The sequence below is a fragment of the Myotis myotis genome, unplaced genomic scaffold, assembly GCF_014108235.1.
Source record: "Myotis myotis isolate mMyoMyo1 unplaced genomic scaffold, mMyoMyo1.p scaffold_m19_p_6, whole genome shotgun sequence".
In the NCBI taxonomy this organism is placed as follows: Eukaryota; Metazoa; Chordata; class Mammalia; order Chiroptera; family Vespertilionidae; genus Myotis; species Myotis myotis.
The window spans coordinates 62,974,160-63,000,587 of record NW_023416368.1 but is presented as its reverse complement, the minus strand read 5'-3'; the positions used below and the strand labels follow the sequence as shown (position 1 = coordinate 63,000,587).

At 39.0% G+C, this 26,428-nt stretch overlaps 1 pseudogene; it reads left to right on the top strand.

The window, feature by feature from the left end:
- Window positions 1–2,110: 2,110 nt before the first annotated feature.
- On the top strand, window positions 2,111–13,733 carry LOC118658476 (annotated as a pseudogene).
- The last annotated feature ends 12,695 nt before the right edge of the window (window positions 13,734–26,428 follow it).

Below are 26,428 nucleotides of genomic sequence, written 5' to 3'. Positions count from 1 at the left end.
CTGAAAATTAACAAGAAAATAAAAATACATGGAGTTGTTTGGGGTTTTTTCTTAGTTATATTTTTACTAGAGGCCTGGTGCATGAAATTTGTGCATGGGAGGGGGGATCCCTCAGCCCAGCCTGCACCTTCTCTAATCCAGGACCCCTTGGGGGATGTACAACTGCCTCTCACAATCTGGGACCGCTGGCTCCTAACTGCTCACTTGCCTGCCTGCCTGATCACCCTTAACCCCTCTGCCTGCCTGCCTGCCTGATTACCCCTAACCATCTCTGCCTGCCTGCCTGATCGCCCTTAACCTCTCACCTACCAGTCTGAACACCCCTAACTGCTCCCCTGCTGGCCTGATTGCCACTAACCACCTCTGCCTCGCCCCGCACCCGGGACTCAGGATTCCCTCCTCTAGCCGGTCACAGGCACATGGGACCTGGGCTTCCCTCCCTCTGGCCGGCCGCAGGGACCCACTACCCAAGCCGGCTGCACCTGGGCTGACTGCAGCCACAGGCGACCATGGGCGGGCAGCTTCACCCAGGCCGCAGCCACAGGCGCTGGTGCCCAGGACTTTGGGGTGGGAAGCTTGTCCCTCTCCCGGGCCACAGCCTGTCTGGTCCCCATTACTCTGTCGCAAGCTCATTTGTGCCTGGCTGGTCCCCATTCCTCTCTCCCCAGCGTTAGTGTTGGAACCGTTAGGGTGTGATGGGGTGAGGGTGTGATGACCATTTGCATATTAGCTCTTTATTATGTAGGGTGGCTTAGAATATGGTCTACCTTTTATTTTTGTTGGTATTTTTGTTTTTATATTTGTTTTATTTTTATCTTTATTGTTCAAAGTATTACCAATGTCCCTTCTTTTTTCCCCCCATTTGACCCTGTCTAGCCTGCCCCCACTTCCCTCCCCAGGCCTTTGCCACACTATTGTCTGTGTTCATGGGTTCACATATGCATACAAGTTCTTTGGTTAATTTTTTCCCACCACCAACCCCTTCCCTCTGAGATCTGACAATCTGTTCCATGCTTCTCTGTCTCTGGATCTATTATGTTCATCAGTTTATTTTGTTCATTATGGTCTACTTTTAACGTTTCATGTTCAATTGAATGTTTCATGTGCTGTTGTTTAGTGGAGTTGGTCGTCTTTAAATATCAATGAGATCAACTTTTTGATAGTTTTGTTCAAGTCTTCTATATCCTTATTATGTACTGTTAATTTTTATTAATTATTGAGAGAGAGAGAAAGATGTGGAAATCTCTGACATTGGTTCCTTACAGTATTCCCATTGCTTTTATGGAGAAAAAACATTTTTGTGTGACCTTGATTGCTATTTTGCTGATATCACTTCCCTGCCTTAGATTTTAAAAAGGAAGACCCTACCCCTCCTTGTAGCCAGCAATAATTTAACTGAGGGAATGAATATGTCTACTCTGGAAGTCATATGATAAAGCCATTTTTTAAAAAATATCACTATTGGTAATTAAACTGCTATTATTCCCATATGCACATGTCTTTGCATCTATCTCATTTTTTATATTTTTATTGAATTCAGAGAGGAAGGGAGAGGGAGAGAGAGATAGAAATATCAATGATAAGAGAATCATTGATTGGCTGCCTCCTGCACACCCCCTACTGGGGATCAAACCCATAACCTAGGCATGTGCCCTTGACTGGAATCAAACCCAGGACCTTCCAGTCTGCAGTCCAATGCTCTATCCACTGAGCGAAACCAGCGAGGGCTGCATCTATCTCTTAACTCCTCCAGAACTTAAGCAAGGCACATGGTGTCATTTACCAGCCCACTCATGCCTCAGCTATGTGTATGACAAACACTATGAAATGGTATCAGACTAAAGGCAAGGGCCTGCGTCACACTTTAATAGATTTTGCTGCAAACAAATTAGCAAGAACTCAGTGAGAACTCCTCTCCTTAGTGTTATGCCAAATGCTATCCATGCTTTAAGTCAATTTCTTCTTCATACACAGATTACTTACTAAGAGATTTGGGTGCAAACTAATACCTAAGATTGTCTAACAATATGAAAATATATACCTTTATCTATATTAACAATTCAGCAGTGTCATAGATATGTTTCTGTTTTTTCTAGGACTATTTATGCTAATGACTCTGATTAAACATACTTTAAACATAGCAGAAGTTGGAAGCCATTTCTTGCCCGCAGCAAAAGGTGGTCTGTGGAGAGTGACCTCAGCATCATCACAAACTGCGGCGCTGGCTCTGGGCAAACAGCTGGTGGGTGGACCTGGTCCTTCGGGCTCTGATGGGGACTTCGGGGACCTAGTTCTCATACTTGTGCTTGACGTGTTTCCACAGATTCCCCTGGTTGATGTGTTTGTAGGTCACATTCCTGCCTTGATCAAAAGCAAATTGGAAGAACAGAGCACCCAAGGTGATGGTGAGGGTAAGGTGGAGGCTCTGTAGAATAGAAGGGAGTACAGCCTCCCAGTTAACATGGGAGCCTCCGTGTTTCTCCACTCAGTAGGTTTTTTTGTTTTGTTTTGTTTTGCTGATATATTTGTATTAATTTCAGAGAGGAAAAGAGAGAGAGAGAGAGAGAGAGAGAGAGAGAGAGAAACAGCAATGATGATATATAATCATCGATTGGCTGCCTCCTGCATGCTCCACACTTGGATTGAGCCCACAACTGGAATCGAACTGAGACCTCCTGGTTCATAAATTGATGCTCAGCCACTGAGCCACACCAGTCAGGCCATTCAGTAGGTTTCTTATCTCTAATTATGTCATGAATTGTATCTTCCAAAAAGAGATGTGTCTTTCAGAGACAGAATGGAATTTAAAAAATTTTAGTGTCTTACCATACCAATTCATAGAAAATTAAACATTCAATTAATATATATTAACTAGAGGCCCAGTGCACAAAATTCATGCACTGGGGGGTGTCCTTCAGCCCAGCCTGCACCTTCTCCAATCTGGGGCCCCTCGGGTGATGTCTGAAACCGGCAGTCGGACATCCCTCTCACAGTCCAGGACTGATGGCTCCCAACTGCCTGCCTGCCTGATTGCCCCTAACCGCTTCTGCCTGCCAGCCTGATTGATGCCTAATTGCTTCCCTGCTGGCCTGATCGCCCACAACTGCCCTCCCCTGCTGGCCATCTTGGGGGTGGCCATCTTGTGCAAGGGTATGACAGTCAATTTGCATATTACCTCTTTATTATATAGGGTTAGGGATATATAAAATATGATCTAACAAACATGGTAAACTAGAAAGATTACTAAATGTGATTATAAATGGTTTTCTCACTTAAAAATAATTACCTTGGGACAGTTTCTCAAATATGAAATGAAATATAACACTTTATGAAGTTCTTGAGCTAATTAAATGCAGTAATTGATATAAAGTATAAGGCATAATGAATATCAGTCTGTCCCTGCTTCATCTAGGGACACTAAATAAGTGCTTTAAAATAAATATGGCCTAAAGTGTTTAATAAAACCATTTGATCAATCTCATACAGGTTGACTTACAGCCTGTATATTCATTCCAAATATATGTGATAGTTGACCAGGCTTCCTGTTTTGTTTTGTTTTTCAACATGATCTAGAGTATAACTAGCAATGATAAATGTTAAGAAATATTAGTTTTCTAATAAGAACCTTGGCGACACATGGAAACAATGTTGAGATTCACCATAAGATTGTTATCCATGCTGTTTTTCTTATCATAGTGTCAATTCCCACATCGAAACTTCTGTAAACAGGAATAATCAGAGGCTCAGATCAGTGCCTTGCTGCTTGGATAAGAATGTTATGTAAGCGTTCTCCCTTGCATTTAACAGAATCTTCAGAAATGAGTAATGTCTTAGAAGTGTCTGCTCAACAGATTTCATGTATTGATTTGTCTGCTGGCTTGGCTTACTACTCACACAGGAGGAAGATGGCTGATTACCACACTATAGGCATTGTCAGTTCAAAGCTACTTTGTAAGTTTGCTTGGACTTTTAATATTGACCTATTCATTCTCTATAGAGCACTAGCTTTTTTCTAAAGGTTTTCCTCTCTTGTTTACTTCCCATACTTTCACATATTTTAGAGAAACCTATGAATAAAAATAACTTTAAGGGCTAACATTTATTGAGCATAGATTACATGCCATTATGTGGTTACTTAATATTTATAACATCACTTCGAGGTGGATACTACTACAGTCCAAAATTCATAAATGAGAACACTGAATCACAAAGAAGTTAAATATTTACCAGCCCATTTTCCTGGTTATTGAACTGTTGTCTCATTGTATCAGGTTCAAGTGCTCCTTTATGATGCTGAGTTTGAAAATCTACAAACTACATGTCTCATTACAGCTGCCTTCTTGTGACATTCTGACAGCAGGGGGGCAGCACAAGTAGGAAATTTCAGGGTAAACACAAAGAAGAAGTGCTTTTCTTTTCACAACAGCACTTCCCCACAGTAGCAGCAGTTGGTTCTAGCCCAGGGGTGGGCAAACTTTTTGACTCGAGGGCCACAATGGGTTCTTAAACTGGACCGGAGGGCCGGAACAAAAGCATGGATAGAGTGTTTGTGTGAACTAATATAAATTCAAAGTAAACATCATTACATAAAAGGGTACGGTCTTTTTTTTTTTTTTTTTTAGTTTTATTCATTTCAAACGGCCGGATCCGGCCCACAGGCCGTAGTTTGCCTACGTCTGTTCTAGCCTCTGATTCCCTTTCTCCACCAGCACCAACATCATTGAAACCCCTACTGGCAGCAACAGGCTAACACCCTCCTTAGAGGTCTGAGGTCTGTGCTGCAGGACCACTCTGTGACAGTCTCTATTATGATAATCCCAACCTTTTCCCGTTATTTCTCCAGATGTAAGGTGGTAGGTTCTTCTTGCAGTTATTTTTCTGGCTTATCTCAGTGTTTTTTGTTTATTTATTTTATTTTTTAACAATTTTTACTCCTTCAGCTTATTCAGCACCTGTATAATGAACTCCCTGTGCAATTCCCTCATTTCAAACACCTAGTTTGGTTTCTGTTTTTCCTGCCAAGTCCCTTATTAACAAGTTCTCCTGGTTCATTTCTTTGCAATGCTGGATCTCTTAATTTAGGTCCCTTGTGGGGTAAAAAGGAAATTGTACACTTTATAATATTTTTGAATAATTATGGGTATAAGTAAACACATGCATCTGCTTCTCACATCCTGGATGAGAGTAATACTCAGTGAAGCTACCCTTTGCTCAGGTCTACACTGAGAGCTGACAGTGCTGAAACCACGCCAGCTAGAGCTGAGCAGGTAGTATACTCCTGTGCTCAGATCTTGTGTTTTTTGGTCTCCCAGATTCTGAACCAACACTATTGAAAGGTTCGGGTCATGCACCAATGACATGAGGCCACTTGCACACAGATGCCTGAAATAAAAATCTCTTTTGATACATTATGGCAGTGGTTCTCAACCTTGGCTGCACATTAGAATCACCTGGGAATCTTTTTAAAATCCTGATTTCTGGGCCTCATCCTCCGGAAATTCTGTTTCTTTGTTACTAACAGTGTTTCTCAACCTTCCTAATGCCACGACCCTTTAATACAGTTCCTCATGTTGTGGTGACCCCCAATTTCATTGTTACAAATTGAACATAATTAAAGCATAGCGATTAATCACAAAAACAATATGTAATTATATATGTGTTTTCCGATGGTCCTAGGCGATCCCTGTGAAAGGGTTGTTCGACCCCCAAAGGGGTCGTGACCCACAGGTTGAGAACCGCTGGTTACTAATGTTGTCGCCCCACCCCATAACAAAGAAACAGAATTTCTGGAGGATGAGGCCCAGAAATCAGGATTTTAAAAAGATTCCCAGGTGATTCCAATGTGCAGCCAAGGTTGAGAACCACTGCCATAATGTATCAAAAGAGATTTTTATTTCAGGCACCTGTGTGCAAGTGGGCTGATTCCAACAAAGGAATCAGCAGAGACTGAAGGGGTAGGCAGGGTTTTATTACCTGCTACTGGCTGCAAACTGTTCTGCTGACGTACAGAGCTTGACTGACGTGTCCAGTCCTTGGCTCTTCCTGGCACCAGATGTCCAGTGGCTCTCTGGGCTATGCCAGGCTCAAGGTTGCAAGCTTTCTGCAAGATATCTGCTGAGCACAATAAGTTTTCTCTGCCCCGTTTTATTCTCTTTAACCCTTTCAACTATGTGTGCCCAGAACGTGCCAGTATTTTTCAACTTTCTATCAATAAGTATACGTATTTCCGTATCTGTGTTTGTGTGTGAGTGTGTGTGTGTGGGGGGGGGGGGGGGGGGGGGGGGCGGGGGGGGCGGGGGGGGGAAGGAATGGCGATCCCAAATGCCTCGTAATCTTTTAATATTCATCACTTCCACTGAACCACCTGACTTCCCGCTGCACATAATTGGCTTCTCCATTTGCTAGTTCTGGGATTTTCAGTAAACTACTTAAACGGCATGCACTTTTCTCTAAAATGGGCATTTTAAAAGTATCCAACTCAAGGATTATGTTCAGTGAGTAAATACATATGAAATGATTAGGTTGTCATCGTCACATGGCAACTGTTAAATGAAAGTCGGCTAGTTTTATCGCTGTTATTCCTACCGTATCCTAGACTGACATAGCCTGGAGAGATAGGCACTGGAAGAAAATAACTTACTCTAAAACATATACGTAGAAAATTTCCACAAACTAGAAATTGTTTGCTCAAAACCGTGGAAAGTACAAACTTATCAGACAATGTCTCCCTGATACTTGGCCTATTATTTGGGTGGAATTAGCCTGTGCATTACTACCTCACGCCTCTGAAGAAGAGAGCCGCTCCGGTGAAAGGAAGTGAGAAAGCACTTGTTTCACCTCCCTCCCCCTCACTGCTCCCTTACCACATGTTCACGGAAGAGATGTGAAGGCAGAGGCCAATGGCATGGACATTTTTTATACTCCTGGCAGGAAACAGCTGCAGTAAGGTTGCTATCTGGTTTGTTTCATTTAGCAAAAAAATTCTCAATCTTGGAAAGAGTGTTTTTTGAGCTCTTCAGTAGGAAATGGAGCAGTGCCCACCCCCAGCATATATACTAGTGGCCAGCTCTCTTCTGTATTAGATTGCTCTGACCCTCGGGTTTTATAAATGTAAACTGCTTTTTACTTTTTTAAAGTATTTTATAGACTCCAAATTTATCTTGCTTATCTTTCTTGCTTATTGCTGATAAGGTTAAATTCCAGAAGCTAAATGCCTTAGTGTAGTGGTTGAACCAAGGCTGAAGTAGGTCTCTGAATCCTTGGCCACTACTGTGTAGGTTAGAGGGAAAGTGCTCCCTAGCTATCTGAAAGGAAAGTGTTCCTACGAAATCATTCATAAGTCGAAATGGCATAAAACAGAGGAGCTATTTTCACTTTTTTTCTTTAACACTGCAAATCTTCTTTGGATTTCTTCCTGTTTGCAAAAGCAGGTGCTAATATAGGCTTTCTACAAAAGTGAACTTTCAGAAAGCAGGAGGTTCCTGTATATGTTTGTCCTTTCTTGGAGCAAGGTCCCCAGCTTTTATTAGATTCACGTGGAGATACATGGTTTTAAAAAGAGGCAATAACCAGGATTTTTCAGTACATATTACCAGAAGCTGAGTTTGGGACAGTGAAAAGCTTGGGGTCTATTAGCAGTAGATGTGGTGGGCACATTTCCGGCCTGTTGCGCTAACTCCATTACCTGTAGGTGGGAAGGACCCAAGTAATTCCGGCTAAAGATGGCTTTTTACTTCTCATCTCCTGTGCTGATCCTGCCTCACTGAGACTTCTCTGAGGATCAAAGGACCAAATATTTAGTTCAGAATGAATGTTCTTATAAACATCCAGTGTGGTAGAGAGACAGAGATTTGACAAAATGCATCACAAAAGCTCAGCTTTGACAACGGGATTCTCATCATAGGACACTACTTAAAAAAAAACAAAAAACACGACAACATTAAATCATATTTTCTACTAAGAAATAGCAAATAGTTACCTGAAGGAGCTACATTTTTCCTGAAGTAAAATGTGCTGCTGAGAAATAAACAAGACGCAGCCCCAGGGCCATTCCTATGTAGCCTCAGTCTCGGAGGCTATTTCTCTTTTGGAAGAGAATTCCCTGGAACCGGCTATGGAGACACAACGGGGCAGGAGAGATACGCCACAAGAGGAAAGATGCCACACTAAGATCTCTGAGTCCTTGTTCACCCTACAGCAAGTAGAAGTGTAAAGAGGGTGGAATCTACTTACATGAGGAGTCTCACCATGTGATGCATTTGTAACTGTAATACCTGCACTTTTTATCTGGTGAGACATGTAAATATCTCTGTGGTGAACATTCCTTTCTTTTTTGATACTGAACATCAGTGTGGTGCTAGAAATCTCTTTCTTTTCCTCTTTCTCCTTCATTTCCTCTGTTTCACTTACTCCCTCATCCCACCCTCTCTATATGTCAAATGTTTTCACTGTAATTGAAAGCCTTTTTTTTTTTCGTGAAATTTAATGGTATTTTAACTGACAGAATAGCATGCTCTCTCAAGACATAAGAAATTTACAGGTTTACTGAACCTTTCAGAACAGCAACCAACACCCTCAAAGAAAAAGAAACAAAAACCCCAGTGGAAGGAGGAAGTTACATGGACACTACATTTCTTAAATAACACTTATGTTCCATCAAGTCCTAATTTCTAGCAACTTTACCATGAAAACTTCTGCTCCAGTAAAAGCGTGTATACATTAAAACCAAGGAAACCCCAAGCGTTGGGCTTAAAAAAAAAAACACAAAAAAACAAACAAACAAAAAAAAAAACAGAGAAAAAATTGTCCTGCTTCATTCTGTTGCACTTTCTGGTATTTTTTAAACAAAACTCAATTCATCACTTTTAGAGAGGATAGAACATAAAAGTAAAGGATGTTGCCATATAAGTTGGAAATATATCCTCGACAACAGCTTCTGGGGCCGATCTGCATAGCAGGCTCTCACTTTTTTATTCAGTGTGAAAGCTAATAAATCTATTTGTGAAAGCTCCTAAAAGGCAATCATTTTCAGGAAGAAAGAATTCTGGCAAAAGCTATTGTTTGAGCAAATCCGAATGACAAGTGCTTTAATCTGACAACATTTGCAGTTCCAGGGGCACCGTACATTTTGGAACCATAAAAGCAGCAACACATTCTGTGAGGCAAAACATACTGCGTTTGAATCTGCCCTGCTGAAACTTGCTGCCCGTGGTTATGCACAATGTATTAAGAACATGAAGGATGATAAATTATAAACCTACACGATCTCGTCATTTTGCAAGAGAGTGCTTATTTCCTTTTCCATCCATCTGTTTTTGTTATACACACTCTCCAAATTCAGTTAGGAACTCTACCCCCCGAAAGCATTCTCACACTGTTTCTACATTTTTTTTTAGAGGGTAAGCATCAGATTTTCCAATAAAAATAAAATTTTTATGTTATTGACAGCATTAAATAAAATATAATTATTTTTCAATTATTGAATTTTAAAAAAAGTTTTTTCTTATGTGTAGAACGTAATGATTCAAGATGCCCGGAAGGTGAAATTCAGCAATTCAGTATCCATGTAATGTACTTCTTCAGTTGCTATTTTCTGTTTGGCACTGGAAGCAGGACATCGAACATTGTGAGAAATGAAAAGTTGATGGTCTTTGCCCTGAAGTTTACAATCTGAGAATAAAAGCTGTAGCAAAGTGAAGTAAACGTTGTTAGAGGTAAGGCAATAAGAGGGGGAAACCAATATACTGTGAACTTGGAAGTAGAGACAAAAAAAAACTGTGTTTATTTAAGAACTGCCAATCTCTCAAACTGCCTCCTGCCAGATGAGCCCTCTGATGGGGGGCTTGGATGTCCTTCTCCTGGATTTATAGAGACAGCGTTTTATTCGCACTCTCTGAATCCTGCCTCCACCCATCCTGCAGTGAATCGCCAAGAAAACACACCCAATTTTTGAAGGCACTCCTTCACACATGTAACCTGACCCCCTTCTTTTCTGTCACATCTAATTGAAACTTGTCAGCCAGTCTTCTAAATGTCTCCAGTAGGGTCCGCCTTTCCTGGTCCATAATCAGCCAGGATTCCCTGTGACCCACTTTCTCGACCAGAAGTGCTCAGCTTTCTTTGCTGTGCCTTTTCATACCCCAAAGTCATTGGAGCCCAGCTGAACACGCACCTCTCCCACCATCCGACACCACGCTCTTCCAGGTCTCGGCTACAAAGTTATGCAAAGGTTTGCATGTTGATTGTCAGCACCTGTTTCTACTGCACCCTCAATTTGAAAATGAGCTGCCTGAGGAAATCTATGAGGTATCACATACCCACATCTCTCAAAATGCCATTTTTACTCTAAACTCAAAACCAATTCTATGTGACTAAATGACCATTGAACACACTGTTTTTTAGACAAGGTCTTCCCTTAATAACTATATTAATACTAGAGGCCTAGTGCATGAAATTTGTGCACAGGAGGGTCCCCTTAGCCCAGCCTGCACCCTCTCCAATCCGGGACCCCTCGGGGGATGTCTGACTGCTGGGACTGCTGGCTCCTAATTGCTTGCCTGCCTGCCTGCCTGCCTGCCTGCCTGATGGCCCTTAATGGCCTCTGCCTGCCTGCATGATCATGCCCCTAACTGCTTGCTCCCCTGCAGGCCTGATCACACCCCTAACTGCTTGCTCCCCCACACTGGCCTGATCTTGCCCTTAACTGCTTATTCCCCTGCCCCAGCCTGATGGCACCCCTAATTGCTTGCTCCCCCGCCCCAGCCTGATCTCACACCTAACTGCTCTCCCCAGCTGGCCTGATCACTCCTAACCACCTCTGCCTTGGCCCCTGCCACCGTGGCTTTGTCCGGAAGGAAGTTGGAGGGCCATGATGTCCTGTCAATCTGGTCTGATTAGCGTATTACCCTTTTATTAGTATAGATGTTTATTATAGTAAGTATAGTAAATATAAGTGATGGATTAATAAAACTATGTGTGATTTTATCTACTTTAAACCTTCAGTTTATATCGTTTAAAAATGTCTCTGGGATATAACATTTGTGTTTTAGATAGATTTCTGCTGTAACATTTTTCCTAATTTTCCTCCAATCAGTTCCTCTAATTTATGTGAAGATTGTGATGGGGTTCTTCTCTTATAATTTCTAGTTGAAAATAATGCAGGTCAAAATAATGTGTATTCTCTTGAATACAAGCACATATACATACATAAGTATTTAATTTGGCTAAAATATTTAATGATAACAGGCTTTATATTATAATTTTCAAACTCACCAAAATTTTTTCTTCATAAGTGATTCTCATATGCAGGCAAATAACTGCATTTTTTATGAACTTAAATTATTTCAGGTGATATTTAACTTGCTTTTAACTTAAACTCAGTAATATTATTTGGCAAACAATACAATATAAGCTAATAAAAATGTTCCTGAAGTAGTTATACTACTTTAGTTAATATTGTTTCAGAAATCAATACTATTTTACAATATCAAAGGGAATAGTGACAATTTTTTTTTTTTTTGTATATCTAGAGCAGATGATACTGTAAAATGGGGTTAAGATCTCTCTGGCTTAACTCCCATCTTTTTTCCACTTTGCAATCTACCTGTCTATTTTTTGTTTTTTAAGCAATAATAAGAAATATCTCATTGATATTAAATTCTTACATATATAATTACTCACAAGCATTTGTTAGGTTAGTTTTTCATAGTGAATTTATGTTAATGAATAACATTATTTGTCTGCAGTTCATAGAAAAAAATAGAGAAAGAGAGACATTAGAGTCTTTCCTAACTAAAATATATTTCTACAGTAATTCCCACATTTCACTTAAAATAAAATTCAGACTCATTACCTGTCTTTTATTCAACTTTTCCATTGCCATCTTCATAGGCACCCTGCTCTATACCTAACTCAGATTTTTAGCTGTTTTAAAAATGTGACCTGATTTTTTTCAGCAGTCTTATCATCTGTCTTCTCTCTGCCTGGATGCTTTCCATTTTCCTCCTAATTGCTAAATTTGAAGCTCTTTTCAAGAGTCGTTTTGTCCTCTGCAACAGATGTGGGTCACAGTCTCACTTGATTTCTTTCTGCGGCCCTCTTGGTTCTGTGTTTCCCTCACAAAGTGAAGGGTGAGCCACAGAAATCATCCCAGCTACAGAGTGGGAGGTGCCCCAGCCCCAGGCTGAGACGGGGCCTGGGACAGACTCTGACAGTGATGAATCGGTACCAGAGCTCTAGGACCAAGATTCCACACAGGCAACCACACAGGCCCAGCTGGCAGCTGCAGCTGAAATTCATGAAGAACCAGTCAGTAAAGCAAAACAGAGCTGGAGTGAAAAAAAGTCACAGAAGGCTTTGTCCAAATTGGGCTTTCTATGGGTTACAGGGGTTACTAGGGGCACTATCCAGAAATCTAAGAATATCCTTTGTCATCACCAAAGCAGATGTCTATAAGTGCCCAGCTTCAGATACAGTAAAACCTCGATATAAGGGACTGATTTGGGCAAGGGGGTGTCCATTAAAGCTGAAAATCTGTTACCTAATCGATTTTCTGAATGCATATGTTAAAATTTGATAAATAGGTTTATCTGTTTTTACTTACGTAGATATGTTTGTGTAATTACAATTAAGTATGCATGAAAAGTTTAATTTCAAAGAAAAGTCTTCTATATGTATTACTATAATTTTAAATTTATACTGAATAGATCTAGTAAATGCATGCATTCACCAGCTACCACCAGCAAACAAATGCACACAGCTGGGGCATGGCTTAGCACACCTGGGAACATCAGCCAGCAAGCGTTAAAACTGTTGCAGAGCCCTAGCTGGTTTGTTCAGTGGATAGAGCGTTGGCCTGGGGACTGAAGGGTCCCAGGTTTGATTCCAGTCAAGGCCACATGCCCAGGTTGTGTACTCAATCCCCTGTAGGGGGCGTGCGGGAGGCAGCCAATCAATGATTCTCTCTCATCTTTGATGTTTCTATCTCTCTCTCCCTCTCCCTTCCTCTCTGAAATAAATACAAATATATTTTTTAAAAAACTGTTGCAGAAAATCACACCACGTGGCAACAGAACCAATTACCGCACTTGATGCCAGGTGATCACGTGCTAATCATTCTGATCATTGTTTACGAGTGGTGACTCTTGGATTTAAATATGCAGACTATACTTGTAGATATGTAATATTTATTTATGTCAGTGAAATTATCATAGTGTTTTTACCAACATATGGCCTATTTGCTAAAATGTGTTAAAAATAACAGTGAATTAATAACAACGAATAGCCTGTCTTGATTAAAAGCATTTAAAAATTAACAGGGTGTTAATTTCCACATATAACTTACCAGCCAGAAATTTTGTTCCTTAAATCCAAAGTCTGTTAAATTGAGGTCTGAAAAATTGAGGGTTTACTGTACCGGCATAGTTTTGGCTGAAGCCAAGATAGAGGACTGATCTCAGCAAGCACACTGGCAGCTGCTGAGGAAATGAAAGTTCAAGGTGAAGCTGTATTAAACATTCTAGAAAATACACAAACTCAACTGTACAAGAGGAGAGTAAAAAGGAAGAGGTTGATGAAACAGGTGTGGGAGCTAAGAACATAGAATTGGTCATATCACAAACAAACGTGTAGAGAGCAAAGGCAGTGGAGCCCTGAAGAAAAACAGTAACGATATTAGAAATGCAATAATGGTGCTCAATAAAATGTCGCCACTATTGTTGAGTACGTCATGTTGAATTTTTTAAGGAAAGACTAATAAGTTAAAAAGTTTCAGAAGTTTTAATTTTCAGAAATAGGGGTTTAGGAACTATCCTTTAAAGCAGTGGTTCTCAACCTGTGGGTCGCGACCCCTTTGGCGGCCTAATGACCCTTTCACAGGGGTCGCCTAAGACCATCCTGCATATCAGATATTTGCATTATGATTCATAACAGTAGCAACATTACAGTTATGAAGTAGCAACGAAAATAATTTTATGGTTGGGTCACAACATGAGGAACTGTATTTAAAGGGCCAGAAGGTTGAGGACCACTGCTTTAAAGTAATTATAATAGAGATTTGTGGGAGTATGGACCCTTGTGATTTCTCAGGACTGACAGCCTCAAATATCTGTTCCTAAGATGAATGCTGCAGTGATCCTGTAAAATGTAAGATAATCTTTGCCACTTCTCTGGACAAAACCAAGCAATGATTCTTCCCTTCACTTAGAGTAAAAGCTGATTCCTTACCATATATCACCTTGGAGCTCCTTGCAAGATCTGACCCTGCCATGAATTGGATTGTATCCCTCCACCACTTCCCCAAAAATTCATATATTGAATCCCTAACCCTCATTGTGATAATATTTGGAAATATGGCCTTTGGGAGATACTTAGGTTTAGGTGAGGTCAGGAGGGTGAGGCCCTCATGATGGGATTAGTGCCCTTATAAGAGGAGACATCAGAGAGCTTATTCTTTTCCTCTCTGCCATGTGAGGATACAGAGAGAAGAAAAACATAGATAAGCCAGGAAGAGAACCCTCACCAGAACTCGACACTGCAGGTATCTGAATCCTGGACTTTCAGCCTCCAAAACTATGAGAAAATAACTTTCTGTTGTATTAGCCATCTAGTCTATGGCATTTTATTATGGGAGCTCAAACTGATTGATACATATCTCCATTAACTTTCTGAATTATTCTTCTTTTATCTCCTTTACACAGGTCAGAGCCTCATTTTTTCCCCTAAAACTACCAGGTATGACCCTGTGTTAGAATATAGCCCTACCTATACCCTCTGCCCTAAAATATTCTTTTGGAAGGTATTCACTTGTCAAAAAATGTCATCTCTTTCAAGACATTGTTAAAATCACTTTTTCAGCAAAATCAATCCTGCCTGCCCTATTTTATACTACAATTACCCAGCACATCACATCTACACCTGCCCTTAGGATTCTCTAATCTTCTTACTCTGCTCTACATTTTCTGGTTGTTGTTTTTTAAATAGAACATATACTCTTCTAACCATAAGGTATTATTTATTGATTATGTTTATTAGTAAATGCCATTATCTGCATACTCAACTGCAAGCTTCATAAGGAAAAGGCTTTTTTTCTTTACTTCTTTTCCCTAAATGAATCCCAAATATATATGAGGGTTTACATTTTGTTCCTTAAAGATTAAACTTTAATGTCTTTTATATTATATAAGGTACTTTTCCCTCATAATTCAGAACTAGACTATGTGCAGATTTCATAATCTACTTTCCTTCGGAAATAATTATAATAAGTACTTTATCTACTTTTAATCCTCACTACTAACATTAAAACTTTTGTATGTAATTAGCTTCTTTTTAAACTTTTTTTGGTTAATGAATAAAACATAATCTCATTAGTTTATTTTTATTTGGAGCTGAATCTGATGTTCCCAATGTGCCTTGCTTACAACAAAATAGTTCTTGTAAATAACTAGAGTTCTCATTGTCAGCCCCTTTGTAATAAATCACAATTCAAGGCACTTGGTCATATATCTGTGATCAAGATTAAAAAAACAAGCAAAGCCTATGCTTGGTCTTATATTATAGCAATCTTATTTTGCATATCCTATGGGTACAAATCCAGCTGTTTGAGTTTCAAAAGCTACCACTCTCTTCGACCCTCTTCCAATTTAAAAGTTAATTTCATTTCACACAGACTTGTACTAAAACTTTCTCAATGTCTCTGTTTAAACTCTTCCCATGAAATTGGACTCACGTCTCTGTCTGAGAGTGAATTAGACCCTAGAGAGGACCATTAACACCTTCGGTGCATGTATAATGCTCAAGCAGCACCCAAGTGCCTCAAAAAAGTTATGTGTCTGGTGCCCAATATACTTAGCGAGTTTGATTTAGGGGCCAGGAAGGGAGAGAAAACAGGTTCCTGGGAGATTATCTGATGTAGCTTCTTGCTTCCAGGCAGGCACATGCTGAGGCTATTCAGGACAGATCATTTTCTAATTAGTGTTCTTCAGATCCCATGTTCATTTTTCCTTCTCTTTGAAATTACACAAAGCAGTAGTTATAGTGCCATGCACCTGACACTGTCTAACACTAACAGTTCCCGGATTGAATGGTTGGCCTTGGATTATATATTTTTCTTTGCTCCAGAGCCGCCTTGCAAAAGTTAATGTACTTCATTAACTCTTTAAATTGTAATAAGATTAGAATCCTCCTGGTTTAAATTTCTGCATCAAAGATAAATTAAGATAGGTAACATCGGAGTAGAAACAAGTAGAGAGTTAATCTGGTTTTGCCATTGAAGCCTTCCTACTTTGGACACTTTCTTCCTTTGCTAAATGTTCAAAGTAATACTTACATTTAGTACTTCATTGGATTGTTGTATGGATTAAATAAACCAATGCACCTGTCAGTGCCACCCAATCTGCAGAGTACTATTCAATTATAAGGCCGTTAATCATTTCCCCTTCTCTGTCCCTGGCAGAATTTTGTTTACATAGCTACTATTATACATTGAGGAAATTGCTTGCTGAATGTTTGTTGGAGAGTACTGAATGTCTCCCTTTTTGTTTCCCAACACCAAGGTTGTCAGCTATGAGAAAGCAGAGGCCTTACTTTATTATGTCCCCTGAGTGGAAACAAATACAGCGCTACAGATGTAATAGTCAATAAATGAGCATGGAGTAAATTATTGAATAAAATATGTAGATTCCCTTACTGATTATTTGCAATATTAATATTAATATATGTTACTATGCTAAGTTGGAATCAGAAATCAAAGGCATAATGAAAATAGTTTAAGCTCTATATTTCCAGATTTCAATGGTATAAAACTGTGATGTAAAACTATACCAAAAATAAACAAAAGTTCTTTTTTTAAAAAAAATGTATTTTTATTGATTTCAGAGAGGAAGGGAGAGGAGAGAGAGATAGAAACATCAATGATGAGAGAGAATCATTGATCGGCTGCCTCCTGTATGCCCCCCACTGGGGATCGAGCCTGCAACCTGGGCATATGCCCTGACCAGGAATCAAAGCCTCACCTCTCAGTTCATAGGTTGACACTCAACCACTGAACCACACCAGCTGGGCAAATATAAGTTTTAAAGAGTCCAAGCTTTAAAACTATTGGAAAGGAATAATGCATTCCAAAAAAAAGCCCATATTATCATTTGTTATTATATCTACTTATAGTATCAGAGTCCAGTATACTTTACTCTAAAGAATGATGAATAGCAGGCTCAAGTATCAGGTCAATCATATTCTAGCTGTTTAGTTCTGTGATACTTTTATGGTTCACAAAGGACAGAGATGCCTACTACTTTAACTGTGAAATGTTACCCTGTTTTGTAACCATCTCAATCCATTGTTTCAAGGCTTCAGGCAAGTCTTCCTTAAACATTGCTTGCATCAGTGGTCATTTAGAGGCAAACAATTCTGCAAAAGTAATGACAGAGTCTGCTGTAGCTAAAAGAAATCCTCTAAGAAGATGCAGTGCCACTTAAAATATTTGGATAAACTCCTATGTTCTTACCATACCTGAGAGAAGCATCTTAAGTCATTATTACTTTAATACAAATAAAAGAGGGGGGGGAGTTAACAGGAATCTTGAAGTGTGGGAATATCCAGAAGCTGACAAAATGATGGTACATAGCAGAGGAATCCCACCCTGAGTTTCTGCTTTCCTCAGGCCATTTCTAATTCCACATTCAACATTAATCAGGGCCCTGACAGGAAACAGTTATCTTCCATATATTCTGAGCAAAGGTTGCACTATGGAAAAGGCATGGGAAGGGTTTTGAAATGGCAGGGAGGGACTGCACAGGACTCGAAATCTAGTACCACTAGGGAGCCCCTCACAGGGCTTGGCGTGGCAATGTGGGGGAGCATGGACCAGAGCCTGAGAGAAAGCTGAGTGGGGAAGGCTTTCTGACTCAAGCTGTGTCCTTTGATAGAGGAATGCCATCATCCTGTCACCAACTCTTTTGGATCAGGGACCAAAACCAAGGTTCTCTTTCCCAGGGCCATGTGCATCAATCAAACCAGAGCTCGGTAAAGCAGAGCAGAAACTTTGTTTTGATCAACGAATGGAGAAGGGTGAGCTCATGCTCTGAAAGCACCTTCTCTCGAACTGGGAAGGAGCCTTCAATATAATAGGCTGCAGCGTGGAGTGATTATATTCTTTTAGGCGCACGAAGTTATTCTTATCTCACACTCAGCCCTTTTCCGCCCAGTCCTTTTTGCACAGGATGCCCCATCGCCATCTACAGTTTAGCACAGGGCACCAGGGTCTTTGCCAGCAGGAATCCTTTCCAGTTCCTGTAAACAAGTATAACTCATGATATAGTTTAGGTATTGAGAAATGTTAGGGTCTTTTAGATGATAACCCAGTGACAGTTTCAATCAAAGTCAAGCATCAGGCTAGTAACTGTCTTTTGATAGATTTTTCCAGAAGCTCCAATCTCTGTATGTGTCTTAAATATCACAGAGTGATTAAGAAGGCTTATTAACCTCTTCAGAAACAACCTTTTTATGTGAATTGACGTATCCCCAAATTATATCCAGTTAAGGGATATAATTTCAATAAAATTCAAATAACTTCACACCTTGTTATTTCACTTTAAGACAGACTCAGAAGTAATTATTTTTTTAAACTTTTTTCTTTCTTTTATTAAAAATTGATTTCAGAGATGAAGGGAGAGGGAGAGACTGAAACATCAATGATGAGAGCGAATCATTGATTGGCTGCCTACTGCATGCCCCCTACTGGAAACAGAGCCTGCAACTGGGGCATGTGCCCTGACCTGGAATGTAGTTGTGACCTCCTGGTTCATAGGTCAGCACTCAATCACTAAGCCACGATGGCCAGGCTTTCCTTTCTATTTGAGTAGCCCATCTTAGTACACCAGGTACCTTCTAAAAATGAGAAATCATATTGCTACTCATACATTATATCATCAATACATTTTATCAGAGTACATGTGGTGAGCGTCAGCATCTGTCATCATAGAATGATAGATTATACTTTTTCATGCTACATTAATATCATTTAAGTAGAATTCACTTTTTGCTAGGACAATACATTAAAGGTGTACCAATCTTTTCCCAAGTAAATGCAAACTTTTATAATGGAGTGAGAAAAGCTGGCATGAACAAGATCAATAACCGCCTACCATTCTCCTCTGGCTTGCTGAGCTTCCCCTTCTGCAGCGATTAGAAGCATGGACTTTGAAGCCAGGCCTCCTGCATTCATACTGTACTTCTACCACCTATCAGCTGTGGGACTTCAGTCAAGTTACGTAATCTCTCTGTGTTTCATTTTTCTTAACCAGCGAAGTGAGTATTCATAGTCCCTACTTCACAGAGTTTGCCTGAACATGAAAACAGTTTAAAATACTGAAAGCATGTAATAAAGTACCTAGAAATACAAAGACCGCATGAGCATTCGGTATTGCTATATGTCAATCCTTTGCATATATTACTTCTTTAATTAGAAGTCATATTTTGTGAGGTTATTTGAGTGTCAATACTGTTTCAAATGTCCAACTGCTTCCGTCTCTAATAAGACCAGAAGTTTCTACTAAACATCTAAGCCTAACGGGAAGGCGTCAGCAAGGTTTCAGCACTGGTTAAAATTCCCACGCCACTCCAGCTTTCGGCTGTAATTCTCACTATGAGATTCAGAAACAGAGCTCATGGAAAAGATTTTTAACTTTTTCTTCATCTTTGACTTTTACTCTGAGAGCGCGGAAAGCAAAGAGCCTCCCTGTCTTTTCCTTGCACGAATGCCAATCAGCCCAGGGCAAGAGCCTGGGAAGCAAAGGCATCTACTCTGCGGCTGCGTGGAGAACCCAGCCCCACGTCACAGCCCGGCCCGCGGCAGTTTGGAGACACGCATACTCTTCATTAGCGTGTGCTCCCTCCGTGCACCAGGCACCTGTCACCTTTCCTCCACCTGCTTTTCAGGAAACCTCTTCTTCTGAATCTGTTTTGCCTCCTTTTTTCCCCCTTCTCTTTTGATTTGTATCTTGAGGGAGAGTAAGAAGCTCTTCTCTGGTGACAACATGATCAAATTATTTACAGTGGCTCATATGTACCATTATTTGTAAAAATAATAATAATAATAAAAATAAGTATAGGGTGGGAAGTCATATTCCTGTTTAATGATTCTAATGAATAAAATATGGCAATTGCACTTAGATGTTCAGTGATTTAAGTTGCATTGAGGGCAGCGTGCCATGCTTGGTAAAAAGGCCATTAGTAACTATGGATAACAGTTCCCAGGTTAGCCTTATGGAATTCCATGCCTCCTCTAACTATGTTTTAAATTAACATCGATATGTTTGTGTACATGTGTGTCTCTCGACTTACATCCCTTTCCCCGAAGATTTATGTGATTGAGAATTGCAGTGATTAAAATGGAAGGTGATGGAATCCCTTGGAAAGGAATAAATAACAAAGCCCAGAGAATAAAAAGGGAAATTGGCCAAAGCCTATTTTGAAGCCACCGAGAATAGCAGAGGCACAGAGAAAGGAGGTAAAGAGTTTAGAGAGAGGAAAATGCTGCCCCCCCCGACTCCCCACCCCGACCCACTGGAAAGCAAACCTGGTCTGGAAGTCTTCAGTCTTCACCTGTCTTGGTCACGTATAACCAACACCTGGAGCAGAGTCTAGCAGTAGTTAGCACTTCATAAATATTTCATAAATGAGTGAATGAAAGAATACAAGTAGCATAGAACAAGCAGAATTTGAAGACTGGTAGATGAATGTAGCCAGGGACAGAGAGAACTCTTCTGCTAAAATAGTCAGGTTGCTCATATAAGCAATGCCCATTTTTCCTAAAAGAAATACCCATTTGGGGAAAGAAGCTATGTTAGTATGTAAAGCACAATAACAGCACACTCATATAACACGCTGTTAGCCAGTGCCCAAACTAGCAGTGCTGCAAAACGCAAATGCAAGTGGTCAATTGACAAAGTTTAAAAGTTGCCAAACAACAACTTCAAAATATTTTTTTGGGGAGGTGGTGGTGGGGGGGGGTTCTTTGTTCCTCACTGAGCTGGAAACGGCTTATGGACAGTGATAGAATCTCATTCACCTTTGGTTCCTGGTAGCAGTATCTGACTCAGAGTCAGCACGCCTTTATTAATTTATTGAACTTAATCCCAAGGAAGTTTCTCAGGTAAGCAGACATCCTGCCATATCAAATAAAGCCCGTCTTAATCTCCGCAAGCTGAGAATGCCAGTGTTGTTACTTTGTTAAATCTCCTGTAAAACGGGTCAGGTTAAGCAATTGCTCCTCTAGTGTGAAGGAACCATAGCATTGACACTAATTTGATTTTTTTCAGCGTTGTCCTTTCTATAATTGCATCACTTAGAGTCTGCACCCAAAATCTGTCTTGTCAGTTTGTTGATACCCAGTACCTGTCAGCTTCTCAGAAGATGGTGGCTCAGTGAGAGAAAGTGCATTGACACCTCCATGATTCAATCAATCGGCTTGCAAAAGCACTGCTTCTAGTTGAGCACAGCTGCCACCTGAGGAGAGAGGCTTGTTTTCTAGTCCCTCTGGCTACAACCTGATTTGGTTTGTGTTGGAAAGTATTACTATAAGAAGCAACTGAGATGAGGATAAATTGTGCACCAGAGAGTACAGGCAGACATCAATATCCTATCTAATAAAGAGGGAATATGCTAATTGACTGCCCCACCCTCAAAGATGGCAGAGCCCACAGCCAATAAGGAGGGAATATGCTAAGTGCTGCCCCCTCCCTCAAAGATGGCGGCACCCAGTCCCCTCTGCTTTTCATACTTTAGACAAATTCTTGTACCTCCCTTAATATCACTTCTCTCACAACCCTCAGTGTTATGTGTGTTTCTCTTAGACTTGGACATATTTTTGCTTGGTTTTTATAAAAACCAGGGACAATTCAAAAATACAGTTTCTAAATAACATACCTCAGCACTTTGAGTATAAGAAGTACATTTTCTTATTATCATTTGATTTTTTGCAAACAGTATAATTTTTTTGGATGGTGGTACTAAGTCCAAATATTCATAACTAATGATATATATAGCAAAAAATAGAAACTGCACTAATAATGGAATAAGAGGTTGACTATAGTTGGATAACAATGAAAAGTTTTATGCACAATACATAAGAGTAAGAGAAATCAAAAGCAAGTTATATGATGTTGCATGTTGAGGAAAACATAAATTCATTAAACAATTAATAGAAGTTTAAATATAATTTTTGTTAATTTCAACAATTAATGGTAAACTTTTGACTTGAATTAATCTCAAATCAGAAATACAAATTTTTATTTCAAAATTTACTGATATTTTTGTAGGATACTATATTTTTATTTCATATGTGCATGCTTCTTGAGGCAAGGCTAATATATAAAGGATTATATGCTTCTATAAATAACTAAAAGATGATATATATTAATTTAGAATTTAATAATATATGAAAGGGATTAATCTTCCACAAAACAAACATCATGTTTACATAAGCAATTGCATTTAATTTGAGATGGCAAATGTTTAAAAAGACATCATCTATCCAACTGTTCATTATATGTCTATTAGCTTTAATACAATAGAGAATTGGAGATTATTAAATATAAAACACCTGGCCAAATGATGCTACGTTTAATTATCACAGTTTAATAACATTCAAAGCACATATTTTTGCCATAGTTATTTGAGATTCTCAAAAAGTTAAACATATATTCTGTAGAGACTAAATAATAGTGTGAGTTCAATTGAAATGGTACTTTAATCATCTCACACATTTACTGACTGCTTAGTATGTGCCTAGTACATAACAAGCCCTCTCTAGATGTATAAACAAAACAGAAAAACCCCTGTTCTCCTTGGGCTGCATAATGTGCATGTGTTAGATGGGGTTATGCAGATAATAAACAAATGCACAATAAATTACATAGCATATTAGATAGCAATAAAATTGTGAAAATCAGTATTAATAAAAGTAGATAAACGTATTGACATTTTACCATTCCTGAACTCTAATCCTATGTAATAAAAGTAATATGAAAATTGTCCCCTCAACTGGGAGTTTGACCGGAGTTCAACCAGGGGCGGGGCCCGCCAACTGCCCAGGGCCCCTCCCCCAGCCAGCCCTATTCCCAATTGCCCCTGCCCCCATCGGGGTGGGATGGCTGGACCCCACCAGTGCACAAGTTCATTCACTGGGCCTCTACTATAAAATAACAAAGGTTAAAACTTTTCTAATTCACCAACTGTAGCTGTAAATTACTGTAAAATAGCTGTGCAGTGCCCACTCAATATCACAGAGAGAGGTACATTTTCTGAGGACTACCACTGGAAAGCAAAGCACTTTTCCATTTACTAATAGGATTATGTGTTGTATTATTTGCAAGCAAACAAAAATATGCTAACATGATCAGGTTAAGATTTGGTCTTCTGGGAAGATGAGAAAAGTTGCAATGCTTTAAGATTGCACAAGAGAATTTATCTAGCATGACTTTCAGAACATGTCTCTGTGTATGAAGTTCCCAGGAGAGGTAAATGTTTGGAAGAAATAGACTTTCAATAGGTGCTGTTTTTGTTCCCATTACCCATTCATATAAAAACAGCTAAATGGTAAATATATGTATGACAAGGGAAATTACAAGCAGACCTTTTTGAGTTCTTAATGTTATAATGTTGGGTTGTACATTGTCATCTTACAATAGAGTTGTATTGATTTATGTGATGACAATATTGTTCTTAATATTTTTCTCACATTAAAAATTTACATATGTTGTCAGATATGATTGAATGTACAGTTTCATCTATAAAATTTTTTTTTAATCCTCACCCGTGAATATGTTTTTATTGATTTTAGAGAAAGGGTGAAAGAGAATAAGAGAAACATCAGTCTGAGGAGAGAAACTTGGATTGGTTACCTTCCACATGTGCTGGAAAAGGATTGAACCTTCTATCTAGGTATGTGCCCTGACAGGGAATCAAAGCCACAACCTTTTGGTTTATGGGACGACACTCCAATTGAAACCCTGTGAAGAACTTTTTTAAAAAAAATATATTTTTTATTGACTTCAGAGAGGAAGGGAGAAGGAGAGATAGAAACATCAATGATGAGAGAGAACCACTGATTGGCTGCCTCCTGGTTGGAAATTCAACCAGTATGGGTGCATGGAACTATGCTCAACCTGCTAAGCAACACTGGCCAGAGCTACTTAAACCTTTCTCTCACCTAAATCTGTTTCTCCTTTCTGGGTTTCTTATTTCTGTTAATAATTTTATGTTTGAGACCTTTCTTGTCTGTCTTTTTTTATGATCCATACTTATTTTTCATTTCAAGTATGATTCTTTAACATGCCCATTTTATAATATATACTTTCAATGTAATTGCCTTAAAGACCTCCATTACATTGCTGCAATAGCTTCCCAACTGATACCTTGTCCTCTAATCCCCCATTTCTCCTGTCAAATTTTCATTCCATTAAAAGATAATAAACTTGTTCGGCCTGTGTGGCTTAGTGCTGTAGACACAGGAACCAAGAGGTTCCTGGTCATTTCCTGGTAGGGGCACATGACTAGGTTACTGGCTCAATCCCCAGTAGGGGGTGTGCAAGAGCCAGCCGATCCATGATGTTCCTCTCTCAACAATGTCTCCATCTCTCTATCCCTCTTCCTTCCTCTCTATCTTAAAAAAAATAAACAAAAACATATTTTAAAATAATAAATTTTAAAAGTGTTTTCATTGCCATTTCCTTTTCTTTATTGTTGAGTCCCTATTGTCTGGATTATGTCCAAATTATTTAAATTGGTTTCACTCTTTACTTCCCTCCTTCACTTCCTCCAAAAGCTGTTCAGAACCTACTTTTCTTGCTTTATTTATATCGTCTTCTTTACATAAATATTTACTTCCTCCTGTCACTTTGTTCTAGGACTATACCACATCTTATTCCCATTCTTGGTTTTACACTTTTTTTTCTCATTTAATGACCTTCATTTCTATCACACAATTATCACCAGATAATTTTATAGGGAAAAAAACCACTTTTTGCTATCACTTTACTCTTTTAAAAAGAGTGGTCATTAAAAATGTACTCTTTGATGTTAGACTTTCTTTATAGAGAAGTTATGTCATTATTTTATTATAGTTTTTCTAAGCTTTTACACATTATTGCTGAAAGCATTATTTGCAATACACGTTTACCAGGATGTGAATAAAATAATGCTGTTGCCCTGCATGGTAACTTTTACTCTCTTTCCCTTCATTCTCAAAAAAGGAAATGTCTACCTCAGAAAATATTATAACACTGCATCTGCTTTTTTCAAAGAATCACAAATGTCAGTGTTTTATTACAATGTTTTTAAAAAAATGACTCAATATTTGTTTGTTTAATGGTATAACGATATGGAAAGGAAAAGATTTTCCTTTGAGTTTCCTTTTGATATTCCATTCTGATACTCATCACTTTAATACACACGAAGGGATTCTAAAGAAATAGAGACTTGAAAAATGATAAATTCCTTGCTTTAAACATTGAATATGAAGAGAAATTGCAACTTAGAATTGTTTATAAAAAGGCAAACTAAATTGTCTTTTCTTATTTGATCTCACTTCACATGCTTTCTACTCCATCCCATCACTTTCAAAATAATGGGGAGCACCAGCATGTGTTTGAAGCAATGGGAGAACACACAAAACATTGGTATGCACATGAAAGCATTGACTGAACTCTCAAAGTTTAAAAGGTAAGAAGTTTATTCTCCTTTTATCAAGCAATGTCTACAGATGGAGCATCCACATGGTGTAAGCTACCAAAGGAGGATGGGTGAGACAGACTTACATTAAATCATTAGGAACAGACACTTAATATGGTTCAGGTTCACAAGGGAGGAAATTGCTAGAAAGGAAAGCAGATAAGTAGAAACATAAGCTGATTTTGTTGTTTATTAAATCTACCTCCCATAATGTTTCCTTAAGCTAAGAAGAAATCTACTGTATCACACAGTTCAGGATGCTATATACACATAAGATATTACACACTATATATAAAATTTCAGGTTTCTAAGCAGTTTTACACAATTTAAACTTGAGTAAAATTTGTATTTAAAAAAGACCTTATTGGATTACCTTCAGTATATGGAGGTCATTTCAACAGCCCATTAGCATTTTTAGCAGCAACAAAGCAAAAGTAAGTAAAAGGTTCTCAAAACATGTAAGCTATTACTTTAAGCCTAGATAATGATCTGCTTATTTCAATAAACCAACTCTCTAGTTTTAATCCACTTCCACTGGCCTTATTTATACCTTTAAAAATGCATTTTTTATTTTTATTTTTTTACTTCTATGCAGTGCCTCAAATAAGATTAGTTAGGTTTTGAACTACAGCATAGAATTAGTGAGTGGGTCATTTAAGGATGACGTAGGAGTTTAACAGAAGTCACTTAGGAAAGTTGTTAA